The sequence below is a fragment of the Nerophis lumbriciformis genome, linkage group LG01 (genome assembly GCF_033978685.3).
Source record: "Nerophis lumbriciformis linkage group LG01, RoL_Nlum_v2.1, whole genome shotgun sequence".
NCBI classification, from domain to species: Eukaryota; Metazoa; Chordata; class Actinopteri; order Syngnathiformes; family Syngnathidae; genus Nerophis; species Nerophis lumbriciformis.
In genome coordinates this window covers 57930112-57957072 of record NC_084548.2, presented here as the reverse complement: position 1 = coordinate 57957072, position 26961 = coordinate 57930112, and the positions used below count along the sequence as shown (strand labels likewise).

General features: G+C 40.9%; 1 protein-coding gene across 1 annotated transcript in view; it reads left to right on the top strand.

Moving 5' to 3' along the window:
* Positions 1-26961, top strand: part of skia (v-ski avian sarcoma viral oncogene homolog a) — a 184249-nt gene that overhangs the window by 72637 nt on the left and 84651 nt on the right. The window lies entirely within an intron of this gene.

The following is a 26961-nucleotide window of genomic DNA, read 5'->3' as shown; positions in this document are numbered from 1 at the left end:
ATAATGAAACTTTTTCAAAACAGGTAACTGGTTAGAAAAGCTCCTTTGGTTGCATGGAGATGGTCTAAAACGTATTTTAAAAAATTAATTCAGGGTTTTCCTTAAGCTGCCAAGATACCTGTGGAGGTGGGGGCGTGGTCATGGGTGTGGTCACCTTGACATCATTGAGTAATTTGTATAATTTGCAATTATAATAAATACAATGTCCAATGTATACCGTATTTTCCGCACTATAAAGGCGCACCTAAAAACCTCCAATTCTCTCAAAAGCTGACAGTGCGCCTTATAATCAGGTGCGCCTTATATATGGACCAATATTGAGCCACAACAAACCTAAACTTCATTTTCATAAAGTTTAGGTCTCGCAACTACGGTAAACAGCTGCCAACTTCTTTTTCCCCCGTAGAAAAAGAAGCGCTTCTTCTTCTACGGTAAGCAGCCGCCAACTTCATTTTCCCCCATAGAAGAAGAAGTTCTTCTTCTACGGTAAGCAGCCGCCCCCGTAGAAGAAGTAGAAGCGCGCAGTGCATGCTGAGATATATGACTGCGCGAGGCGTGCCGTTTTGATTTCCATTTGTTTGTTTATGTAAATACCCCAAAATGGCTCCTATTAAGAGACACGCTTACGACGCAGAGTTTAAACTTAAGACGATCAGTCACGCAGTAGAACACGGGAATAGAGCAGCAGCGACACTGACTCGATTAATGACGACTTCGACGAGACGGAGCCGGGCATGTTGGATGCCGTATCCGCCCAACTGTTTAATTCGGACACTGAAGAAGTAGAATTCGAAGGATTCGTGGATGAGGAATAACTTCATAAAGTGAGCTTTACATGTTTATTTTGGGTGTTGTGTTGTGTGACATTAACGTTTGAGCAACGTTGAGTTATTGATATATTGTTATTGCTCTGCACTATTTCGAGTGTTACTATATTGTGATTGCACTAACGTTTCATTTACCGTAACAGTATCACTGTTTTTTACGTGTTTATTGAATCAGGGAAAAGTTCCCCTCTACTATGTGATATAAATGTTGCACTACATGTTATACCTTGCTGTTGTTAAAAGATAAACAAAACACCACGTCACTGACTTTACCTCTGGGAAAATAATAAAACAGCTGTTTATTCATTTTGGGAGTGAACAGAGTTGTCAGAACGCTGGTTTGTAATCTATTAATAAAGTTTGACTGACCTATCTGACTGTTTTGTTGACATTCCCTTTAGCGCAGCTCCATCTAATGGATACATAGGTGCGCCTTATAGTGCGGAAAATACATACATTTAAAACAAATCTGTTATTATAAATTAGTATTACAATTTTTTTCAATCGTTTGCCATATTTTCAATTGTTGCTGCTTTTTGTACAATATACTTTGTTGCGATTTTTTCAACTGTTTACAGACTTTTAATGACTTTTTAAAAATTAAAAAACAACTGGCAACAAATCTATCACGTCCTCTTAATATTTTCACATTTTGTAGATGGCTGTGTATCTGCATTATATTTAAAAATTACAACCACATCACAGACATGCTGACAATCAGCGTGTTGTAGACAGTCACAATGGCGTACGTTTTGTTTACCGACTCTGATCACCAGTTTTAGGTGATCAAAAATGTTTTCCGGTGGTCAAGCTTGGAATTGGGGGTTAAATCACCAAAATGATTCCCGGGCGCAGCCACCGCTGCTGCCCACTGCACCCCTCACCTCCCAGGGGGTGATCAAGGGTGATGGGTCAAATGCAGAGAATAATTTCGCCACACCTAGTGTGTGTGTGACAATCATTGGTACTTTAACTTTACTTTAACTTTTCAGTACATCACTTGTCAATAGTGCACACATAATAGGCTATATACTGTATATCAATTCATACTGTAATGACAAGCTAATGTTAATATTTTATATTCATGTGGTTTGGATTTGATGTTAGCTTTTCCCATGTTTCCAAACACACCGTCCGTGTTTGAAAGGTGATTGGCGGAGAATGAGGAAGTGTTGTTGCGTGTCCGGGAAAGCACGGTCTAACGAGACAAAAGTGTTTGCACGTGAGGTAAAGCCTGTAGGAATTGTGTCGTTTGTTATCATAAGATTGGTAATAAAAGTTAAAAATAGCGTCAGACTTTGTGTGATTTCTTCTGAGGTCTACAATACATTATATTACTTTAATTAGTTTTCAAGTAAAAAAATGACAACCTTATTTTCAAGGTGTGGCATTAACAAAAATGCTGTGGCGGCGCGCCACATTTAATTACATTAAGGCAGCGTTTCTCAAAGTGTGGGGCGCGCCCCACTGGTGGGGAATAGAGACATGACAGGTGGGGCGCGAGGAACGGGAGGGAATTTCACTTTAATTTTTTTTTTTAGATTTTTTTTTTTACTATGCTTTCATTTTCTATACACACTGTAAATCACTTTGTGATTCTGTCTGTGAAATCCGCTTTATAAATAAATGTAAATTACTTATTTTTCCTGTAGGCTTTACATTTCTAGGTAGGAGCAAAAGTTTGACAGACATAGCAACAGTAACTAATGGGGGCGGGGCTAAGCGGAACAAACTTGACGAGACAAGCGCAGCAAAATGAAAAGCTGTCCCACTGTCAAACGACAGTTGCGAGACGTATATGCGACATTGCAAGTGATCTTGAGGAACAACTCGGAGACAAATGAAAATAAAGTCGTTTTGCTTTACAAGTGGACGAAGCTACTGACAGCAATAAAGACTGCCTGTTCATCGCATACGTCCGCTTTGTGAATGGCGAGTCACTGTGCGAGGATTTGCTGTTTTGCAAATACATCAAAAATAGAGCCTCTGCTGATGAGCTGTTCAAGATAATGGACAGTTTCCTCAAAGAACACGACCTTAAATGGGAAAACTGTGTGGGCTTTTGCTCTGATGGCGCAATGACCATGGCAGGGTCAAGAAACAAGCTGCAGGCTCTAATAAAGAGGGTTGCGCCAAATGCGCATTGGACACACTGTGTCATTCACTGGGAAGCACTCGCGTCAAGGCAGCTCAGCCCCGAACTCAATGAGGTTTTAACAGATGTGAGCGCGGTAAATTTGATCAAAACACGACCACTGAAAGCGCGACTATTCTCTGCACTGTGTGAGGAAATGGGAGCTGATCATACAGCCGTGCTGTTTCACCATACTTGCCAACCTTGAGACCTCCGATTTCGGGAGGTGAGGGGCACAGTTGGGGGTGGGGGCGTGGTTAAGAGGGGAGGAGTATATTTACAGCTAGAATTCACCAAGTCAAGTATTTCACACACACACACACATATATATATATATATATATATATATATATATATATATATATATATATATATATATATATATATATATATATATATATATATAAAAGAAATACTTGACTTTCAGTGAATTCTAGCTATATATATATATATATATATATATATATATATATATATATATATATATATATATATAAATAAGAGAAATACTTGAATTTCAGTGTTCATTTATTTACACATATACACACACATAACACTCATCTACTCATTGTTGAGTTAAGGGTTGAATTGTCCATCCTTGTTCTATTCTCTGTCATTATTTTTCTAACCATGCTGAACACCCTCTCTGATGATGAATTCTGCTTCGTCTCCTTGTTGTGTGCGCAGTTGTGCACTGCACTCTCTAAAAGCCCTAGATGTTAATGTCACATATGCATGTACATTAGATGGCAGTATTGCCCTGTTTAAGAGTGTCACAACATTGCTGTTTATGGCAGACAAACTGCTTTACGGTAGACGAAAACGTGACTGCTGTTGTTGTGTGTTGTTGCCATGCTGGGAGGACGTTAATGAAACTGCCTAACAATAAACCCACATAAGAAACCAAGAACTCGCCCTCGATCATTCTACAGTTATAATGTGATTGGGCAGGCACGCTGTTTATATTGTGGGAAAGCAGACGTGAAAACATGCTGTCGACACCTCACTCAGGTACGCCTGAATTTCGGGAGATTTTCAGGAGAAAATATGTCCCGGGAGGTTTTCGGGAGAAGCGCTGAATTTCGGGAGTCTACCGGAAAATCCGGGAGGGTTGGCAAGTATGTGTTTCACAGTGAAGCAAGGTGGCTCTCCCGGGGCAAAGTGCTGTCACTTGCCCTGTCTTCCCAAATGCATAGCTCCTCCTTTTTTTTTGCAAAGATTGCAAAGTGGCACTTTTATTTTATTTATTTTGAACTTGATGCAAGTTATATGATTTATTATTGAACTTGATGCAAGTTATAACACTTTTATTTGATTTATTATTGAACTTGATGCAAGTTATAACACTTTTTTTGATTTATTATTGAACTTGATGCAAGTTATAACACTTTTTTTGATTTATTATTGAACTTGATGCAAGTTATAACACTTTTGTTTTATTTATTATTGAACTTGATGCAAGTTATTTTATTTATTATTGAACTTGATGCAAGTTATACCAGGCAGCACGGTGGAAGAGGGGTTAGTGCATCTGCCTCACAATACGAAGGTCCTGAGTAGTCTTGGGTTCAATCCCGGGCTCGGGATCTTTCTGCGTGGAGTTTGTATGTTCTCCCCGTGACTGCGTGGGTTCCCTCCGGGTACTCCGGCTTCCTCCCACCTCCAAAGACATGCACCTGGAGATAGGTTGATTGGCAACACTAAATTGGCCCTAGTGTGTGGATGTGAGTGTGAATGTTGTCTGTCTATCTGTGTTGGCCCTGCGATGAGGTGGCGACTTGTCCAGGGTGTACCCCGCCTTCCGCCCGATTGTAGCTGAGATAGGCTCCAGCGCCCCCCGCGACCACAAAGGGAATAAGCGTTAGAAAATGGATGGATGGGCAAGTTATACCACAGCTGCACAGTTATTTTATTTATTATTGAACTTGATGTTATTTTATGTTATTGAGTTTGAATGTATACAACTTGATGTTACTTGATGTTCAATAAATTTGAAAATGTTAAGCTTGGCGTTAGCGTTCTGTTGGGGTGATGGGGGCAGGTGGGGCTTGAAAACTCGCCCTTGTCCAAAGTGGGGGATGACAAAAAAAGTTTGAGAACCACTGCATTAAGGGGAAACGCTGTGATTCTTATTTGAAAAAAAAGTTAAAAAAACAATTGTTTGAATACATTTTTGAAAATTAGGAATCAGAATTGATAATCGGGATGAATAAGAATCGCAATTCGGATGTGACATTTTTTTTTTGTCCAGCCCTATCAATCCACATTAGCCGATCATGCACTTCTTCACAGAAATGGACAGATGCTGACCGGTTGCGCATCCCTAATATTTAAAATGTATCAGTGTGTGCGTGCAGACGTGCGTGTTTAGTAGTGAGTCTTCAGTACTTAATGTCCTTCCTTCCCTGATCAATTATTGAGTTGGAGTACACATGATGTAGGTCAAATGTATAGCATTGCTGCCATATTCACTCATCACAGCTTGAGCTTCTTATATTCTGTTTACACCGTTCTTCATGAAACATGTCAAAACAATACGGTAATGACCAAGAAGTGTGTAGTGAGACAAGAAAGACAAACAAAAGTAGCGTTTGGGACAGTTACAACTGACAAAGTGGAGCTGTATGTGAAGAGCTCTAGTGATGCGATATGAAACGACATTAAGTAGAATTCCTAAAGCGTTCATCAAAACAAAGTCCAGAACCGACAAAAAGGCTGATGTCAGCGAGCTCTATCAGACTAAAATTAGATAACAAAGAAAAGAGGTTTTCGCAGTAGACGTGAACTTGCATTCTCTTTTTTTTTGCCACTTCCTCTGCTGCTTTCTAGTGCAATCACTTCCATATGCAGCAGGTCTCTGCAGACATGGCAGATAAGAGAGTGAGAAAGGAAATGTGTCAGCATTCTCAGTGTCACCAGAAACGACACATTCACCAGCTAATAAGTGGCAGACGTCTTCAGCAGTCCGTCCCAAAACACAAAACTAGTCAACAATAGAATAGTAAGTGGTCTTTTTTTGCAACCATAGTTCATCTCAGCACTCGGAGCAGAACAATTGAGACCCGTCAGAGCTGAGAAGAAGCAGTCTCAGGGAAGTCTCAGGGAGGCCAACAAAAACCCAGATTGTGGCTTCGTCAAAATGACCAAGTTTTGTAAATTAGTCTGTGTATGGATGTTCTCATTCATCCAGGTCTTTGTCATTTCAGGGCATTCCACCGATCGCAACTGGACTGTTTGGTTTGTCTTAGAAAACGTTTTGTTTCTCATCCGAGTAGACTTCATTGGTCAGATCTAGTCATTGACTTTAGATTTGTCAGATCTAGTGTTGGACTTAGATTGGTCAGATCTAGTCTCAGACTTAGATTGGTCAGATCTAGTCTTAGACTTTAGATTGGTCAGATCTCGTCTTAGACTTAGACTGGTCTAACTGATGAAACCTACTTGGAAGAGAGGCTAAAGGCCTTCTAAAACACACCAAACAGTCCAGTTGCGATGGATTGAATACAATGACCTGTATTAATGAGAACAGCCATAGACAGACTAATTTAGTGCATAGAATTGTGGTCACTTTGACAAAGCCACAATCTGTTTTTTTTGGCCTCCTTCAGACTACAAAAGTATGGCCAAGTAGGCTTCATCAGTTCATGCTCATAGACTTACATTGATCAGATCTAGTCTTAGACCAATCTAAGTCTAAGACTAGATCTGACCAATCTAAATCTATGGGATTTAGATTGGATGCCCTGAAATTAAATTAGTCTGATTTCTCAAATAGGTCGTTTTTTTGTATTTTCACATGTGAAGTCCCACTGTCTATGCACACTGTTGCTCATACGCTGTGTGCCTCCCGTACACTGGGTGGCGCTTATTTCCTTTTAGCACGGATAAATGTATTGCTTTTACGGTTGACCTAGCTATGATGAGTTTACACTAAAACAAGGCATTCCTAACAAATCTCAGTTCTTGTTGTACCTGATGTCCGCTGTAATGTTGGCACGGATGACAAATATTAGGTCTCTAATGGCTATGCTGATGTTAAATAGCAGACAGCATCAAGAAATTATCCTAGATTGCAACGCGGGCAAGACTCTACCTCCAAGAAGGTACCAGAGTTGCTGAATGCGGGTCCGTAGCAAAGACTGGTGGGAGAGAGTTCTTTTGAAGAATTTTTCAGACGGAACATGGAAAGTTATTTTTGGAATGTCCCGAAGTTCATTCAATAAGCTCTGTGGTTTGATTGGAAAGACCGTTTATGCCCGATAACGCTTCAGATGAGGGTTTCTATTGTTGCATACAAGCGTGCCAGTTCGGAATACAGAGTTATTGCTACTCAGTTTGGAGTGCACGAATGCTGCGTGAAGCCTTCTTTTTTGCCCTGGAATTCTGTATACCTACTTCATTCTCTTTCATCTCACTCCTAATTTTTTTGGAGTCTGAATGAAGTCGTATTCTTCATTTCTTTAGCTTTTCAATAAATTTCAGTTTCTTTTTTTTATTCCAATCAATGCACTTTAAAATGTTCTGTTCTTTTCATTTGTGAAGCAGACATACAGTCAGTCTACTCTTCACTCAAGTTGTTATTATGTTCTTGATTGAATTTTTCGGGTTACATCACGGGCGTTCAGAGTCGGGGTGTGAATCTTTGGGCACCTAACCATTCGATCCGATTCTGATTCCTGGGGTCACAATTCCATTCAGAATCGACTCTCAATTCAACACGATTTTCGATTCAAAGAGATTCTCGCAATGTATTATTTGGTACAATAATTATAATGACACTTTTTTAAAACAGGTTAGAGGTTCGAAACGCTTCTTCTGGTTACGTCTTTTTAAAGGTGTATTCTTATTGGGTGTGTGAATATTTGGGCACCTAACGTTTCATTTAAATTCCAACTCCCAGGTCAGAATCAGTTCTCGCATTATATTATTTAGTACAATAATTATAATGACATTTTTTCAAAACGGGTTACGGGTTAGAAAAGCTACCCATTTTTTTACATCAGTTTTTGAAACTTATGAATTGATTTAGAATCGTGATGAATAAAAATTGCAATTTGGATGTCAATCAATTTTTTATGCACTCTTGATTTTGGTAAAAAATTAAATAAAAAATTACTTTTTTTAATCCATCCATCCATCCATTTCCTACCGCTTGTTTGATTTAAAATCGGGATGAATAAACATCAGTTGATATCACTTTGCATATGAGTTGAGATTGGTGCACTCGAGAGATCAGGTGTTCAATCGTATAATCTCGATGTGTTAGTCCGACTTTTCGAAAGCCAAACACGTTCAGATGAAGGTGTTTCCATGGATTGTAGAAATGCTTATTTTGAGCCGAATGATTTAGTGCCTGGAAATGTAGCCAATGATAGAATAGTAAGTGGACTCTGCGGTCATCTCAGCACTCGGAGCAGAACAAATGTGACCCGTCAGAGCCGAGAAGAAGTCTGAGGGAGGCCAACAAAACAGCTTGTGGCTTTGTCAAAAGTGACGGCAAATCCCTTTAGTTGCAGAGAAAGTGGAGCCCCCCAGCGAGCTCGGAGGACCTACGTGGAGGGCAAAGCCGAGCTAATTGTGGGATGGAGGGGTCCTGTCACGCCGCCATAAAGAGAAGAGAAAGTCAAGAACTATCATCTGTCTTTTGTCTTTGCGATTCATCCACCCCCTTTGAAATGAAAACGTGCCACTTTTCAGCCCGGGTCTGAAGAGTGTGAAGCAGAGAGACATTAGCCAGACCAATCCTGTTACCAGCATCAGCCTCAGGGAGAGGGGGGGTGGGCTGCAACAGGGGTGGGCGCAATCTTCTTAAGTGATTAATCACCATGTGAAAGTGAGACCAACTGAGGGATTTCACTGCCTCAAAACACATCTACCACCCCCATTTTGCTTTTGTTTCCCTATTCTACACTCACACAAACACAATAGGAATTCCTCTGTGACATCTCTTATTTTATATATATTTATATACAAAAGTACACACTAAGTACATTGCAACAACTTGGCTGTCCCTTTAAAGGTCTTTTAAAAAAAAAAAAGTGCTCTAAAAGTTCTACCCATCCATTATTTTTTACAGTGTCCTGCTGGGGTCATTCAAACTGGGCCAATGGAATCAGCCGACTTTGAAGAAGATTTGGATTAAGATAAAGGATAAAAGCTATAAAAGATAAATTTGAACCAATTCTTTGAATCATGTTTCTCGTTGGCACGGGACCAGTTTGTTAACTTTAAGCAAACACGGTGATTGTAGGTAAAGGTAATTAACACGGCCTGAATGTGAAAATCAAATACATTTACGATCCGATAATGATATTGGGCAATGTTCCCTCCAATTTTTCATGTGTGTGAGCAAACGCAAAAACTCCCTGAGCATTCAGTGGAGCCCATATGAGCAACATCAGACGTGCACGCTGTGGCTACACCAGCAGCACAGCTGTCCCAAACCTGACTAAATAACAAGTTAAATCTCCATCCATCCATCCATTTTCTACCGCTTGTCCCTTTCGGGGTCCCAGGGGGTGCTGGAGCCTATCTCAGCTGCATTCGGGTGGAAGGCGGTGTACACCCTGGACAAGTCCCCACCTCATCGCAGGGCCAACACAGATAGACAGACAACATTCTCTTATTATTATAATCAAATGACAGCAGTCATTTCCATGAGGTTATTTTCTAATATAAGTGTTTAGGCCCACTTACAATGACAATAACAAAAAAAATATTGTTTTTCATGAACTGTGTACTTGTATTGTTTGTCTGGGTGGAGGTCCTGCTTTGGAAATAATTTGTACCCCTTTCAGACATTGCAATTAGTTCCCATTAAAACATTCACATGTTGCACAATGAGATGTAAGCAGGAGATCATGTGTACATTCCTGCAACTTCTTGTTTGTAAAAAATATATTTTTATTAGTATTTATTTAATATACTAACAGCATTTCATGATTAATATTTATAAATTAAGATTTCTGATAAATGACACTAGAATAAGCACACATTTGATTGGTAAATCATAGTGTAACGACCTGGAATTACACTTTATGATTGGTGTTGGAGTTGTCCGACTTTTTGTGTGGCTGTAAACACATCACTGGCTAAGTGCCATATGTGCATGTGTTGGCGCAAGTGAGAAAGAGCGAGCGGCTGCTGTTGATATAAAAAAGTTGGTTTTGGTCTGGTTTGTACTGCAGAAAATGACCAGTTTTGCTAGATATAATTTTTTTTACCAATGTTTTGGTGATGTGTTTATGGCCGACAATAAAGAGTTTTGCTCAGTAAAGTGATCGATGGAATTCATGTCCTCAAAGCATCTCGACAGACGTTACAATATTTGAACAATGATGACGAAAACTGTTTTCTCTGTCGTGTCCGTGTCGTGTCGAAAATTGTTATGCGCTTATTTTTTTATTTGATTTTGTGCGTGGCATATATTTGCCGTTCGCAGAGGACGCTTGAGCAGTGCGCAATTGCACAGGCGCGCACCTTAGAGGGAACATTGATATTTGGTATGTATCGGATTATATCGGCGTGCATCCCAAATGTCCGATACAAGCAGTCCTGCAACATCTAAATGTTCCCCAATAAGCACATAAGGTTGGTATTTTATAGGAATATTTTTTTTTACACATATAAAGTTTCCAAGGAAGTATTTGCCAAAACAATTACCACTCCTTCACGTCAACTTAAAGACAGCATAAGTCAATTCCAGACGGTTAATGATAAATAAGTCAGTGTTTTTCAAAGCTTGTTCTCTGTCTGACTCTTTTCACTTGATCAAACATTACAAAATAATGAAAACATGTACTATGATTTGTGCTGATATATCGGATTAATATTAAAATCGGCCAATATTCAAGGCTAAAACAGCACATTTGTCAAAACATGTATCAGTTCAAGTTGTTTTGGTTGCTTTGTTGGGTCAGCAGACGATGGTGTGGCGCAATGCAGAGGCCGCCGTAGTGTACAGTATGTGGTTTTTGTTTTGTTGTTGTCTATGCATTGTGCAATCATATGTGTGCAATATTTATTTGTTGTGTTTTATTTTGTCGCTGTATGTAGAAAAGGCTCCGCTGAAGTGGGCTCTTTTAACAGTTTAGTAGTTGACTGGTGTGGTATGTCATCAATTGCACCAGTAGAGGAAACTGATGAATTGCTCCAACCTCAGCACGAACATGTGAATTGTAATATGAGGTATGATCATACGTATTCCAAAGCCTACTTTCCCCACACTGGGGTTCCCCCTTCTCGCGCAGCCCATATTACCCACTCCTATTATAGTGTGCGATGTAACGGTGCCTTTATATTCTGCTGTTCAAAGGCAATTACTTGACTTTAATGAGGCTGTCCCAAGATCTGCACCGGCGTCACTAATGCAAAGCACAGAAAAATAATGAAACCACCAGTAGGAGAGAGAGGGGATGCCACCAGTCTGAGGGTCGGAATGAAAAGAAATGGAAAAGTACTCAAATGACTCAAATATTGATGACATTAGCTAAATCGAGACTTCTTCACGTACAAAATATGTTTTCTTGCATAATGATAATATGAGACTCAAATATTAACACTGAATGAGTTATCTTACTCTTGATTTTGATCGTATTCAATAATTATACCTAACCTCACAGTTTAACAGGATAAACCTTGTCAAATGATATGAATGTGTTAATCAGAAAGACTAGTATCAGGTCAGGCAGATTACAAAATAAATATTAACCCAATATACTGCAAAAGAAGGGACTCATAAAAAGTTATGAACTATTTTTTACATACAATTATGCAGTGCTAAAACAAATACAAATAATTAAATAAACTGTCAAATGAAAATATAGTTTAACCACTTTGGTCAGATTTCTTCTGTTTGTTTGATATTGTCATTGATGCCACAAGTGGTGGAAAAGTGTATTACAACCAAGTACCGCTGAGAAATAGATATGTTTTGGCTTGCGGCCCAACAACGGGCCACGGCCCTATGGTTAAGAAACCCTGCTCTAAAACCTATGTCATTTTAACATGAAAACTGAACTGGGTACTCAAATCTCAATCAACAAAATAACATGTTGCGAGAATCGGGTTGAATCGGGAATTGTATCGAACCAAGAATTGGAATCGAATTGAATCATGAGTGGCTCTATAAATGAACCATTTTGCATAGCATTAAGATTTCGGATTTACCAGGAATTGTACCCCATTGAAAATGCACGAGCAATATACAAACCTCTCTATATCCCACATTCCTCATCCGATTTGAACCGTTTCACCATCCACACACTTCACTCAACCTGCATGTATGTTAACGGTTAGCATACTTGTGATAACAGTTAGCGTGTTTACATTTAATGCTATCATTTTAGCAAATTTTACATGTTTAGACCTAAAAATCATGAATTTTGATACTTGGCGCCATCTTTGAAGTATGCTAATCTCTCTTTTCTTAGCGTGCTAACGTTTTAAGCTATCTTTTTTGTACTAATTTCATATGTTTACACCTAAAAATCTAAGTTTGTGGTTCTCAGTTTTAGGTCAGCGTCAGCTCTTCAATATTCAAACTATTCCAACAGCCAGTCTACATCCCCTCAGCATTTCAGTTCAGCTTCAGCATTGGTGCATTTGAACGCAATTCCTACCGGAATTTGCAAATTCTAGTTTTGCTTCCATTTCTAACATGTATTTTTGTCTTCTTTTCCATGGTCTTGCCGTGTGTTCCTGATGCTGCTGATCGATAGGTGAGTGTTGTCTTTTATTCTACTTTCTGTCCCAGGCCCTCTTCTCACATTTTTCCATTGCTGGAGTCTCGACACAGTGTGAGATGTAGCAATGGCTGTCCATTTTCACCCTGATACCACATTACACATGCTCTCAGAGACACTGCTGCCTTTCACGCCATGGTCGTTTGCAACCAAGGACACCTCACTTTAGTCGGACTAAGATACTCAAGTTACGCGCGGACTGCTGGCTATGGATGCCTCTCACATGCATCAAACGTTGTCAACTGAGATTTTTCTGGCAGTTTTTCGGTGGGAGCTGCTGTAGCGTTGGGAGGAAGGGTGCGGTGGTTGAAGCCCTTTGCAGACCGATGTGGCTTTAACCAAAATGGCTGGCTGCCACAGGTCTCTGTGAGATGGAGAAGGGTGTAACCACACGCTTCTGCAGTCTTCCACATAGTAGTGGTGCATTCTGTCACACACCAACTGCTCTGCGTGTACACGCTGCAGCGTCTGCTCTCCAGACCTGCGCTCTACAACTTTTTTTTCTAAAGTCTCCCCACCACCAACTTTCACTTTCTGTCATCTGCGAGCACCTGCAAAGTCATGCATGTTTGAATAATAACTGTCAGGCTCTTCAACTCGCTGGTCTTGCAGCAATGCCAAAGTCCCAAATGGTTCAGTCAGTTTTTAGTTTAGCAATGCACTGCTGGGACAAGCGGTAGAAAATGGATGGATATATATATTACAGGGATATTCAACTAAATTTCCAGAAAGCTAAAGACTGTGCAGCCCAACATCTCCATTCAATCAATCAATCAATCAATCAATCAATCAATCAATCAATCAAAGTTTACTGAAATAGCCCTTAACCACAAATGTCTCAAAGGGCTGCACAAGCCACAATGACATCCTCGGCTCAGACCCCAAAAGGACAGAGTGGTCCACCCCGGGTCCCGACTTCATAGTGTGAAAGTCTTGTCCTTTGGGACGCCAACAGGGGATCATCTTGAATGGAAACAAGTCAGCAGAAATAGAGACGTCACCAACTGATGCACAGAAGAATGGTCTACCCCGGGTCCTGACTTGGAACAGCTCACACCTCCTCCACGCAGGAGAGGGGATCAGAGCAGAAAAGAGAGACGGCAGATCAACTGGTCTAAAAAGGGGTGTATTTAAAGGCTAGGGAGTATAAATGTTTTCTAAGATGGGGCTTAAATGCTTCTACTGAGGTTACCGGTAGGGCATTCCAGAGTACTGGAGGCCGAATTGAAAATGGTCTAAAGCCCACATACTTTTTCTGGGCTCTGGGAGTCACTAATAAGCAGGAGTTATTTGAACGCAGATTTCTGGCCGGGAAATATGGTACAACACAATCAGCAAGATAGGATGGAGCTATTATTCAAAGTTTGAAAACTTGCATCCTTTGTTTTTGGCTTTTTTTTTTTTTTTTTGCCAGCGTTACAAATTTCAGAAAAGAAATGTACCTATTATGTAAAATACAAGTGTGGACTGCAGCGGATGCTGGCCTTTGGGAGGTTAAAATGTCGATGCAAGGATGCCACTGTGTTGACATTGGACCAAGGCCCTCTACATTGAAGGAGCACTCTAGTGTTTCTAGAAATTTGCTGCAAAAAATGTTAGTCCCAGAATCAGAACCTCCAAGTCTGGGTCCATGGTTATTGCCTGGAAAAAGGCAGAGTGCCATTTCCAGGTCAGTAGGAGATCTCGCCTGAATTAGAGGAGTTCAAGTACCTTGGGATCAAGAATAGATGTTGAGATCGACAGATTGACGATTGGAGCGACGTCTGTAGTGGACTATGCATCGGTCTGTCATGGTGAGGAAAGAGCTGATACGGAAGGCAACTCGCTCAATTTACCAATGGATCTATGTTTCTACACTCACCTATGATTATCATAAGCTTTGGATAGGGACAGAAAGGGCAGGATCGCGAGTACCAGTGGCCGAAATTACTTCAGGTGGATGAACTCTCATCTAGTGAGAAGCTCCATCATTCAGAAAGAATTTGAAGTAAAGCCGCTTCTCCTCCACATCAAGAGAAGCCAGATAAAGTGGCTCTGGCATATTGCCCCCAACGTTACCCCCCAGACGCCTCCAAGAGAGGTACGTCCAAACGATAGGAAGCCTTGGAGAAGACCCAGGAAACGTTGCAAGACCATGGGACGGCGTGGCGAAGTTGGTAGAGTGGCTGTGACAGCAATCGGAGGGTTGCTGGTTACTGGGGTTCAATCCCCACCTTCTACCATCCTAGTCACGTCCGTTGTGTCCTTGGGCAAGACACTTCACCCCTTGCTCCTGATGGCTGCTGGTTAGCGCCTTGCATGGCAGCTCCCGCCATCAGTGTGTGAATGTGTGTGTGAATGGGTGAATGTGGAAATACTGTCAAAGCGCTTTGAGTACCTTGAAGGTAGAAAAGTGCTATACAAGTATAACCCATTTATCATTTATTTATTATGTCTTTGCTGGCCTGGGTAAGCCTCCAGATACCCCAGGAAGAGCTGGACGAAGTAGTTGGGGAGAGGGAACTCCGGGCTTCTCTGCTTAGCGACCCGACCTCGGATAGGTGGAAGATTTATGGATGGATCAATGGATGGATTGATGGATTCAGCATATTTTTAGACAAACTGAAAGCTGCCTGTTTTTACCTCAGTGCAGCTCCGTAGCATCTCTCATTCGACAGTTCCATTTTTTTATCGGACAAATAATACTTAATTCACAATTAAATTCAGAGTATCGAGCCGTTGTGTCTTCAGAGTACACACATTAGCCAGTTGTTTAGTTTTGTTTACGCAAGGGCTTGGAAAAACACCAGCAAACAATAGCGATGGATGTTCCTCATGCAGAACAAAGCCAGTGGAGTCAGTCATCCACCCCTAGGGATTATACGTCAGCTCATTTGGGTAATGGACCTGGGCAGACAAAGGGGGAGCAAAAATTGGAGGTCAAGGGTCAGGGAGGTCATTTTAATGTGTGCCGCTGCACAAGTCTCCTCTTCAAAATGCAAATGAGCTTGATGATGTGGTCACTGCGGCCCCACCAGGGGCAGAAAGGTCACGTCATGTTCTGGGCAAAACTAGGACTGACAAGATGTGCCATTGAGAAACAAACATGGTTTACCTGGGTGAATCTGCTTGTCGACCTTCTTGAGTGTCGTTAAGTATTTTAGGCCAGCTTTTGGTGCATAGATTACCTTTCTTAACCGGTATTTGTAAACCATACCAATGCAGAAGGCAGATACATAAATAGTGTCCCGATGCATTTTTCCACTTCCAATACCGATATTGGAGCCTTGAGTATTGGCCGATACTGATATTAATTCGATATAACAGCCTGAATTGGTACATATTTGTATTATTTAGTAGTGTGAAATGTTAGAAAAGGTTTGATCAAGTGAAATGAGTCAATCAGAGAACAAAGGTAGGTGGAATTATGCTGTCTTCAAGTGGAAGTGGAGTGGCAATTGTTTTTTGTTTTTGTGTAACACTTGGTGGTCACAGTAATTCATGAAATTAAGTGAATGACGCTGTAAATTGAGTGATGTGAACACGTTTGTTACTGGATACTTTCTAGTACGTTTCTGCCTTGTAGACTTTGTAAATGATATGCAACTATAATTATTTGATACTATGTTGACGAATATGATATTTTACACTGCAATATTGTTCAATGATTGATACGTTTGTCTAGCTTGTGTGCTACTGTGTGCTTAGCTGTTGTGTAGCTGCTAGCTCCTAGTAGTCAAGTCAAGTCAATTTTATTTATATAGCACGTTTACAACAACTTTTAAATTGAACACAAGTGCTTTACAGGTTAAAAAAAGCATAGAGCAAAAAAACAAAAACAAACCAAAAACAAACAAAGAACATAAACAATGAATGAGCTGAACAAGATAGTGCAAAAGCAATATGGTAAACGGGGTTGAATTAAAAGTACAAATTTGCAAAATAAAAATAGTAATAATAAAAGTGCGACAAATTGAAAAAATAAAACTAAAGCAAAGGGGTGGGGGTGGGGGACTAGAAATGGTGGCCGAGTGAGCGGACTCAGCTCAGGCCAAAGGCCAGCGAGAAGAGGTAGGTCTTAAGAAGGGTTTTGAAGACACCCAGGCTCTGGGCTGACCTAATGTGGAGGGGAAGGTTGTTCCACAGCTAATGGGGCGGCAACGGAAAAGGCTCTGTCCCCTCTGGTCTTTAGCCTGGATCTGGGGACCGCCAACAGCAGTTGGTCAGCTGACCTTAGGGCTCTAAACGAGGTATGATGATGCAGAAGCTCGGTCAGGTATTGTGGGGCCAAACCATTGAGGGATTTAAAAACAATTAGTAGCCTATAGCCTAGCATGTTTACCTTTTGTAAATTACTTGACTAAAATAGAAGAAATTGGGTGTTTATTGGGGGACATTTAGATGTTAATTGGCTGTCTAGCTTTGCACAAGTAAACACGCTGCAGGACTGCTTGTATCGCACATAATGTCGCACACACAAGTAAACAGGCTGCAGGACTGCTTGTATCGCACATGATATCACATACAAGTAAACACGCTGCAGGACTGCTTGTATCGCACATCGTATCGTACACAAGCAAACACACTGCAGGACTGCTTGTATCGCACACAATGTCATACACACAAGTAAACAGGCTGCAGGACTGCTTGTATCGCACATGATATCACATACAAGTAAACACTGCAGGACTGCTTGTATCGCACATAGTATCGTACACAAGCAAACACGCTGCAGGACTGCTTGTATCGCACATAATGTCGTACACACAAGTAAACAGGCTGCAGGACTGCTTGTATTGCACATGATATCACATACAAGTAAACACGCTGCAGGACTGCTTGTATTGCGCATGATATCGCACACAAGCAAACACGCTGCAGGACTGCTTGTATCGCACATGATGTCACACACACACAAGTAAACACGCTGCAGGACTGTTTGTATCGCACACAAGCAAACACGCTGCAGGACTGCTTGTATCGCACATGATGTCACACACACAAGTAAACACGCTGCAGGACTGTTTGTATCGCACACAAGCAAACACGCTGCAGGACTGCTTGTATCGCACATGATGTCACACACACACACAAGTAAATACGCTGCAGGACTGCTTGTATCGCACATGATATCCCACACAAAAGTAAACACGTTGCAAGACTGCTTGTATCGGCCATGATATTACATACAAGTAAACACGCTGCAGGACTACATGTATCGGCTAGTTTACATTCAAGCCCATCTGAATAATATATTATCATTTATTATGGCTTTTTTAACTTGACGTCCTAATGTTTGAGTCAAGATGAAGCAGAAATATTTATGAGAGATTGTAGGGACGAAAAAAATACCAAGAAAAGACGAGCGGAACTATTTGAATGTATGTGTTTGTTTTGTACAGGAACACTTTAAGCACATTCAGGATGTACGCCTGTGTTATGATACACATATACACACACACACACACACACGTACTCACGCACGCATGCACGCACACACACTCGTATCGGACTTATACATGTGTATGTCACATGGGTATATAAAAGTGTGTCTATTCCCATAAGTCCTCATTCACGACCCATAGGGTGTGTGTGTTATGTGTGTGTGTGTGTGGCGGACGGCCCGCCCTTGCAGGTTTCACTCAGATTCCATTAATTTTTAATTGCTTCCTCCGCCTGGCACACAGCTCCACTTCAGTTAGTGAGCAGAAAGGACGGAGAGAGGGAGAGACAGAGGAGAGAGAGAGAGAGAGAGAGAGAGAGAGAGAGAGAGAGAGAGAGAGAGAGAGAGAGAGAGAGAGAGAGAGAGAGAGAGAGAGAGAGAGAGAGAGAGGGTGCAAGGACAGAATTAGAGGAGAGGTAAGGGAAAGAAAATGGTAGAGTTGACATCAGAGACCACGGCTGTAAGAACTTGGACCACAAGCCACCATGCCCACAACCACCGTGTAGGACCCATCCACCGCTCCTCCTCCCTGACCTCCTTCCATCTCCTTCCAATTCTCAGCCTCGCCACGCTTTTCTGCATCCTGCTCCAGTCGGTGAATAAATGAAAATGTGAGGCTATCCAGTCTTTGATGGAAAACAGTAGAGCCTCAGCAGAGCCTTGCTCTGAATGAAACATCAAAGGAGCGGCCTGAAAAGGTGCTCGCACCGCCAGCGCCGCCGTTTCCTTGTTTCACGTTGCAGAACATCTTTCACGGCCTCCTCTTTGGCCTGCGGTCCGCTGAGGCTGCAAGTTATGACTCAACACCAGAGCGGTGTGCTGAGGTTAAACGTGATATTAACAACTGTGTCTTTGAGTATCGGACACAACCTATTCAGGCTTGTTAGACAATTGGTTGGAAGAGTAATACGCATTGCGCAAGTTCAGCGAATCTAAGCCATATGTAGGGGTGCATCGCTATTATTGGGCTGAGGGGTAATGATAAATGCATACAAAATGCATTTTAAAAAGCGGTTCAAATGAGATAAAGATAGAGCCGGGCGATATGGCTGAAAACTTGTGTTTTGTATTGGTTGATATCGATATTTATTGATATTTTTTATGACCTACTAAAAAAAACAGCCAGGAGAAAAATATAATTGATTTAAAATGTAACTTCCTCTGATTATAATCCCTCAGCTATCAAGGCAGAAAGGTAATGTCAACATAAGCATGAAAAACACTCAAACATTGTAACAAAATAGTACAAAAAAAAACTCTTAAAATGAAGGTGCAAAAATAAGGAATATGTAAAAGTGTAAGAAAATTGTGCAAAGTGTGAAAATGTAAACACAGAGAAACCTGAGAAGAACTACTGTATTTTCTGCAGGTTTACTGCTAAGAAACAATGGCTGTGTACTATTAATTTGCCCTATTTAACTATGGAAATGAATTTGTGTTATGCAGTAATTATTTAAATATTATGATTATATCAATAATTATTGAAATTGTGTATCACCTTGTGAAAAATAAGGAGCAGGAGGATAACATATTTTATTTCAAATGTAACTTCCTCTGATTATAATCCCCTCAGCTATCAAGGCAGAAAGAAAAGTAAATGTCAACACAAGCATTGAAACCACTCAAACAATGTAAACAAAATAGTAAAATCACATTGAACACACAACAATAAGCTCTTTAAATGAAGGAATATGTAAGAAATGTTTCATAAAGTGTAAGAAAATAGTGCAAAGTGTGAAAATGCAAACATAGAGAAACCTGAGAAGAACTATTTTCTGCAGGTTTAGTGCTAGGAAATAAAGGCTGTGTAACATTAATTTAAGGTGGTGTGGTATTAGCGCTTCTGCCTTGCATCAATTACAGACCACATTGGTCTGACTACGGCCCCTTTGAAAAAAAATCCAAAAACCTGTCGAGGTGTCTTTTCCTCTTTTATCCCCAATTTCTCCATTTGGACTTTCTCTTCTCCATGCAAAGAATCAACCAAACTTGATAGTTGATACTCTCACCTGATTGACTGTTAGCGTCCCACTGATCATATTTGACTTCATTAAATGTTTGGGTAGAATTTTATTCAACAAAAACATCCATCCATCCAATCATTTTCTACCGCTTACCCCTTTTTTCTTTTAATTAATATGAAAATTAATCAGAGCTGTTTTGTCTATTTTATGGACGAAAGTAGTTAATCATAGAGCAGGCACCCGGTGTTCATTAAAAAGTATTGATTTTGAATTGGGAATCGATACTGAATGGAATCATTACCACCATCGTGTGGTGCCCAATGATTCACAGCCCTAATGTTTACCCTGCCATAGCAGTTATATCATATTTGGTGAGGACAGTGATTCTCAAACCGTGGTGCGCCAAAGAATAACTTAACGAAATATTTAAACACAGTGTACTGTGTGTTACAAATATTAACTATACTTGTTAAGTAAAACCTCTGCCTTGTTTTCAGTGAATACTTAGGCTTACTACACTACTGTATTTTAATGTTGGTCATTATGGTGGTACTTGAGAACCACCGGGTTAGCACAAATGTACACTTTATTAAATCCACATCTGTCTGATTCTTTCTTGCCTCCAGGTGTAAACAAAGGACACCTACATTTAGAAAACAGTAGCTTCAAATAAGAGAATCGGTCTTGCGAAGAGAAATATGGTGCATCCCTAGCCCTGGGATATGTGGAGAGCAAACATAATGCTTGTCGTTTGCAGCAATTAGGCAGCTGTGAGAGGGCGTGGAAGATGTGTGCATCTCCGTGCCTGCCACTTTGAGAAAGACTGAACACGACTGAGCGAGCGAGCTAGAGAGAGAGAGAGATGGGTATTAGTGTGGAGGGGAGGGGACGGGCGGGAGGATGGAACAGCTGCAGTCTGGGACTCCAGCCTGCTGGCGAGACTGCTAAAAGTTATTATTGACCAGACTGCCGCGATCAGTCGCCCGTCCTGCAGGGAAAAGGTTACCCGAGCGCAGCAATAAAGCCGCTTGAGACCCAGTGGACCAGACAGTGTTCTGACATAGGAAGAGATGCATGGAACATCATCATGGATTGGTCCATGGTGAAGACGTGAAATGAACCAAGATTCAGTTGCAATAGTCTGCGGTCAGAAGAAGGAAGATATAAGTCAAGGGAGCTAGGGCAGACCTCCTGTAGGCGGCAGAACAGTGGAACCCGATTCAAGGTTCCTCTATTTGCATCCTTTTCCTTTACACGGCGCCAAATATGCCTCAGCGTGCGGACCATGTCTCGCTTTGTTCATTTGGTCTGCTATTTTGAAGAGGCGTCACGCGCCGTTCACATCCTGCACACACTGGCGCGGCCATTTTCGAAGAGCGTCGAGGCTCGCAGCCGAGTTTATTTCCACAATTGTCGTACTTTGTCAGCCGGTCTTAGCGATCACTTTCTGTGATCAGAAACACTTTAAGTGTCTCCAAACCCCCACAGTCTTGCTGTCTCGCTTCAAAGACTATAAAAATGGGACCCATTACCTCCCTGCTTGGCACTCAGCATCAAGGGTTGGAATTGGGGGTTAAATCAGCAAAAATTATTCCTGGGCGCAACACCGCTGCTGCCCACTGCTCCCCTCACCTCCCATGGTGTGAACAAGGGGATGGGTCAAATGCAGAGGACAAATTTCACCACACCTAGTGTGTGTGTGACAATCATTGGTACTTTAACTTTAACTTTAAGTTGCTAGACAACCACTGAGCTTGCTTTTTAGCTACATAGATAGCTTCCAGTGCCGTCATTTTGATGATTCTATCAGCGAAGGGGTCTTTGTTCTGCAGTAAGTCTTTAATTGTGACGAGACCAAAAACGATGCCACAGCGGACCTTTATTACGGCGGAGGAGAAGGCACTACCGGGACACACGGCGATGAAGGATTGCCTCACACTGATACGTGAAGCCACTGCTCGTTTATTATTCTGAAACTCCCAGAGAGTTCAACAATGCCACACATATTCCCAGACACAAGGTACAATGGTTTTCCGTCTTTTGTTTTTTGGGTTTTGAGCGCACCAACGAGACTTGTGTGTTTCTGTGTGTGTTCAGTGTTGACATTTAAGCTTGCTGTAATGGTGTTGTGTTGTTTGGATAAAAAAAAAAAGATTGTTGAGCTATTACCTCTTGTTATGTTGGTTTGATATTACATTTTGATATAGATATACATACACATATGTATGTATATTTATATACATACATATATACACATATATATATATTAATATACATACATATATATTTATATACATACATATATACTTAAATACATACATATATGTATACATACACATATATACATACATGTATGTATATATGTGTATAATATATATATATACATATATATATATACACTTTATAATGTCTTCAAAGTTTGCAGTTTTTTTTTTTTTACTGAAATAGGGACTTTTGTCGATGCTCGAACCAATTATTTCTGTTTACATTGATTCTTATGAGGAACTCTGCTTCACTATACGAAATTTCCATCGGCAAACCACGTTCAAGAACCAATTAAGTTTGATGAATCGAGGTTCCACTGTATTCTGCTTAATGCAATATTGGACATATTTTCTCATGAAAGTTCATTATAAAATGATTTTCCCAATTAACTGATCAAGGAACATAATTTGAATATTCTTCATCTATTTCATCGTTGATCGATCGGCTGATTTCCATGTACTGTGTGAATGTGAGTGTGGATGTTGTCTGTCTATCTGTGTTGGCCCTGCAATGAGGTGGCGACTTGTTCAGGGTGTATTCCGCCTTCCGCCCGGATGCAGCTGAGATAGGCTCCAGCACCCCCCGCGACCCAGAACGGGACAAGCGGTAGGAAATGGATGGATTGATGTACAAACCCCGTTTCCATATGAGTTGGGAAATTGTGTTAGATGTAAATATAAACGGAATACAATGATTTGCAAATCATTTTCAACCCATATTCAGTTGAATATGCTACAAAGACAATATATTTGATGTTCAAACTGATAAACATTTTTTTTTTTTTGCAAATAATCATTAACTTTAGAATTTGATGCCAGCAACACGTGACAAAGAAGTTGGGAAAGTTGGCAATAAATACTGATAAAGTTGAGGAATGCTCATCAAACACTTATTTGGAACATCCCACAGGTGAACAGGCATATTGGGAACAGGTGGGTGCCATGATTGGGTATAAAAGTAGATTCCATGAAATGCTCAGTCATTCACAAACAAGGATGGGGCGAGGGTCACCACTTTGTCAACAAATGCGTGAGCCAATTGTTGAACAGTTTAAGTAAAACCTTTCTCAACCAGCTATTGCAAGAATTTAGGGATTTCACCATCTACGGTCTGTAATATCATCAAAGGGTCCAGAGAATCTGGAGAAATCACTGCACGTAAGCAGCTAAGCCCGTGACCTTTGATCCATCAGGCTGTACTGCATCAACAAGCGACATCAGTGTGTAAAGGATATCACCACATGGGCTCAGGAACACTTCAGAAACCCACTGTCAGTAACTACAGTTGGTTGCTACATCTGTAAGTGCAAGTTAAAACTCTCCTATGCAAGGCGAAAACCGAATATCAACAACACCCAGAAACACCGTCGGCTTCGCTGGGCCTGAGCTCATCTAAGATGGACTGATACAAAGTGTAAAAGTGTTCTGTGGTCTAACAAGTCCACATTTCAAATTGTTTTGGGGAAACTGTGGACGTCGTGTCCTCCGGACCAAAGAGGAAAAGAACCATCCGGATTGTTATAGGTGCAAAGTTGAAAAGCCAGCATCTGTGATGGTATGAGGGTGTATTAGTGCCCAAGACATGGGTAACTTACACATCTGTGAAGGCGCCATTAATGCTGAAAGGTACATACAGGTTTTGGAGCAACATATGTTGCCATCCAAGCAACGTTACCATTGACACCCCTGCTTATTTCAGCAAGACAATGCCAAGCCACGTGTTACATCAAAGTGGCTTCATAGTAAAAGAACGCGGGTACTAGACTGGCCTGCCTGTAGTCCAGACCTGTCTCCCATTGAAAATGTGTGGCGCATTATGAAGCCTAAAATACCACAACGGAGACCCCCGGACTGTTGAACAACTTAAGCTGTACATCAAAAAAGAATGGGAAAGAATTCCACCTGAGAAGCTTAAAAAATGTGTCTCCTCAGTTCCCAAACGTTTACTGAGTGTTGTTAAAAGGAAAGGCCATGTAACACAGTGGTGAACATGCCCTTTCCCAACTACTTTGGCACATGTTGCAGCCATGAAATTCTAAGTGAATTATTATTTGCAAAAAAAAAAAGGTTTATGAGTTTGAACATCAAATATCTTGACTTTGTAGTGCATTCAACTGAATATGGGTTAAAGGGATTTGCAAATCATTGTATTCCGTTTATATTTACATCTAACACAATTTCCCAACTCATATGGAAACGGGGTTTGTATGTGACCAGCCCATCACATAGGCCAATCGAGCAGATATCACTGAATTGAAAGATTTACAGTTAATGCATGTGATTGGCATCGGCGGATCACACTACTGGATGATCAAAATTGGCATCATAAAACCCTGATCAGAATATCACTAATAGGGCTGGACCATTCATCAAATATTGATGTTGGCGTCTCACGATCATAAAAATATCATGATAGACAAAAAACGTGCATGCAAATTCCTGAGCTTGTAACGGTGAAACGGGGTGAGGGATGTTATGCGTGTCTATGTCACCATGGTTGCATAGACGACAGCGCTATAATGCATAATTAATAATCACTAAACTCAAGGCATTTCCGCGTTGACATAACCGCGGACGGAATCACAAAGTTGGTCAATTAAACATAATCTGCTGTTATACGCAGAATATCAGGGAAATTGACGTATTTGTGAGTGAAATGTTGACACTGTGAGAGGGGAACAAAACAATTGCATCCTCAACACGGCCAGAACCAAACAATGTCGATACAGCCACTTGAAACAGCGACTAAACTCGGAAGCGAAAGCTAGCAAGAACAATCCACACACGTACTACACATGTCTTCTGCTTCCGTTGTTGTGAACGACATCATCGATAATAACATTAATGTACAAACTGGACAGCAGTCACAACTTCTTTTAACAAGTGGTCTCCACACTCGTCAAGCTCAGAACAACAACACTTCCCCCCTTTATAATAACAGCGCTGTGCGCAACATCCGGTCTGACTGCGCTTACAATATAAAGGTTTCAAAAAAGTACCTTACACAAGCCATATGTACTTAAAGCACTTATTGATGCATTTACACATTTATTATGTTTTTGACATACTGCACCGATAAATATGAAGATTTTTGGGTGACTTTTCAAATGATGCTACATATTAGCAGTAATGCTACTTTTTGGAGCAACGCTTTTGCCCCACACTTGACAAATTACGGTTGTCTGTTCGACATATTCCCGCTTGAAGCCAAACCACCGCCAGATGATGGACCCTCTGCTGTTTTTCTTGGGAATCAATTATTCCTTCATTTGTTACCAGATTCGCACCTTCTTTCTATCGTATTACCACTCGCACCACAGCTAACGTTACCCATGCCGCTACCTCTCTGCTCCGTGAGGGCATATACGTATGTGACGTATGTAAGAAGGTGCGTTTGTTTTATGTCTCTGTGAGAAGCAGAGACAACAAAGAGTGATAAGAGCCTGTAGTGTAATGCTCGCAGCTAAAAGCAACTGTGTGAGAACGTATACTCGAATATCACGATATAGTCTTTTTCTATATCGCACAGAGACAAACCCGCAATATATCGAGTATATTCGATATATCGCCCAGCCCTAATTTCAAGATCAGTAATATCGGGATTGTTTTGCCATAATCGTCCATCCCTACTCCCTAATTTATATGCATCTATTTGTCATGACGCAAAGCCAACTTTTCTTACTTGTTGGTACCTGTTTTTGTGTATTTGGGATCTGCATTGGTGGTGAAAATATGAAACCAAAGCAGAGAGGCATGGCGGAGATATTTATAAGACGAGTGTGACCAAAGAAGCAGCATTATGTCAACCACTAGGATATATTAAAAAAATCATAACATGACCCCCTTAACTCAACAGTTCTGCTTGAGGTTGTCTCATTTTTATCTCATTTGCATTTTGTCAAGCTGACAAGACTGTGACTCTCTCACTAGCTCCAATTTCTAAATAAAAAAAAGGCAGTTTGAGCATGTAGAGTGAGGAGTGGAGGGTGGCAGCGACTCCATAAAAGACAGATGCAGGGAGGAGAGAGACTGCAGGCCTCTTGCCACACCCTCTCTGCTCAAAAACCTCCTGTGACTTTCCCCCGTCTCCTCATTCCGGCAGCCCCAATGAGTTTGAAGAAGTACAGCAAGCTGATGTTTTTTTTTTCCTCCTTTTTCACAGCAACAAGGAGCAGGTGTCGCAGACGCATAAACGTCGTCACCTGCTCATCGTGGGAATGCTAAAAACGAGTTTGCGTGACACTTACTCTTCATGAAAAAGTCTTATTACTTCCACATTTCTCAACTGATTCAAAGTGTTCAAAAGTCAAAATGGTCTTTTATAAGGTTAGTACACCTTTGTACACCTTAAAGTTAAAGTTAAAGGCCTACTGAAATGCGATTTTCTTATTTAAACGGGGATAGCAGGTCCATTCTATGTGTCATACTTGATCATTTCGCGATATTGCCATATTTTTGCTGAAAGGATTTAGTAGAGAACATCGACGATAAAGTTCGAAACTTTTGGTCTCTGATAAAAAAGCCTTGCCTGTACCGGAGTAGCAGACGATATGCGCGTGACGTCACAGGTTGTGGAGCTCCTCACATCTGCACATTGTTTACAATCA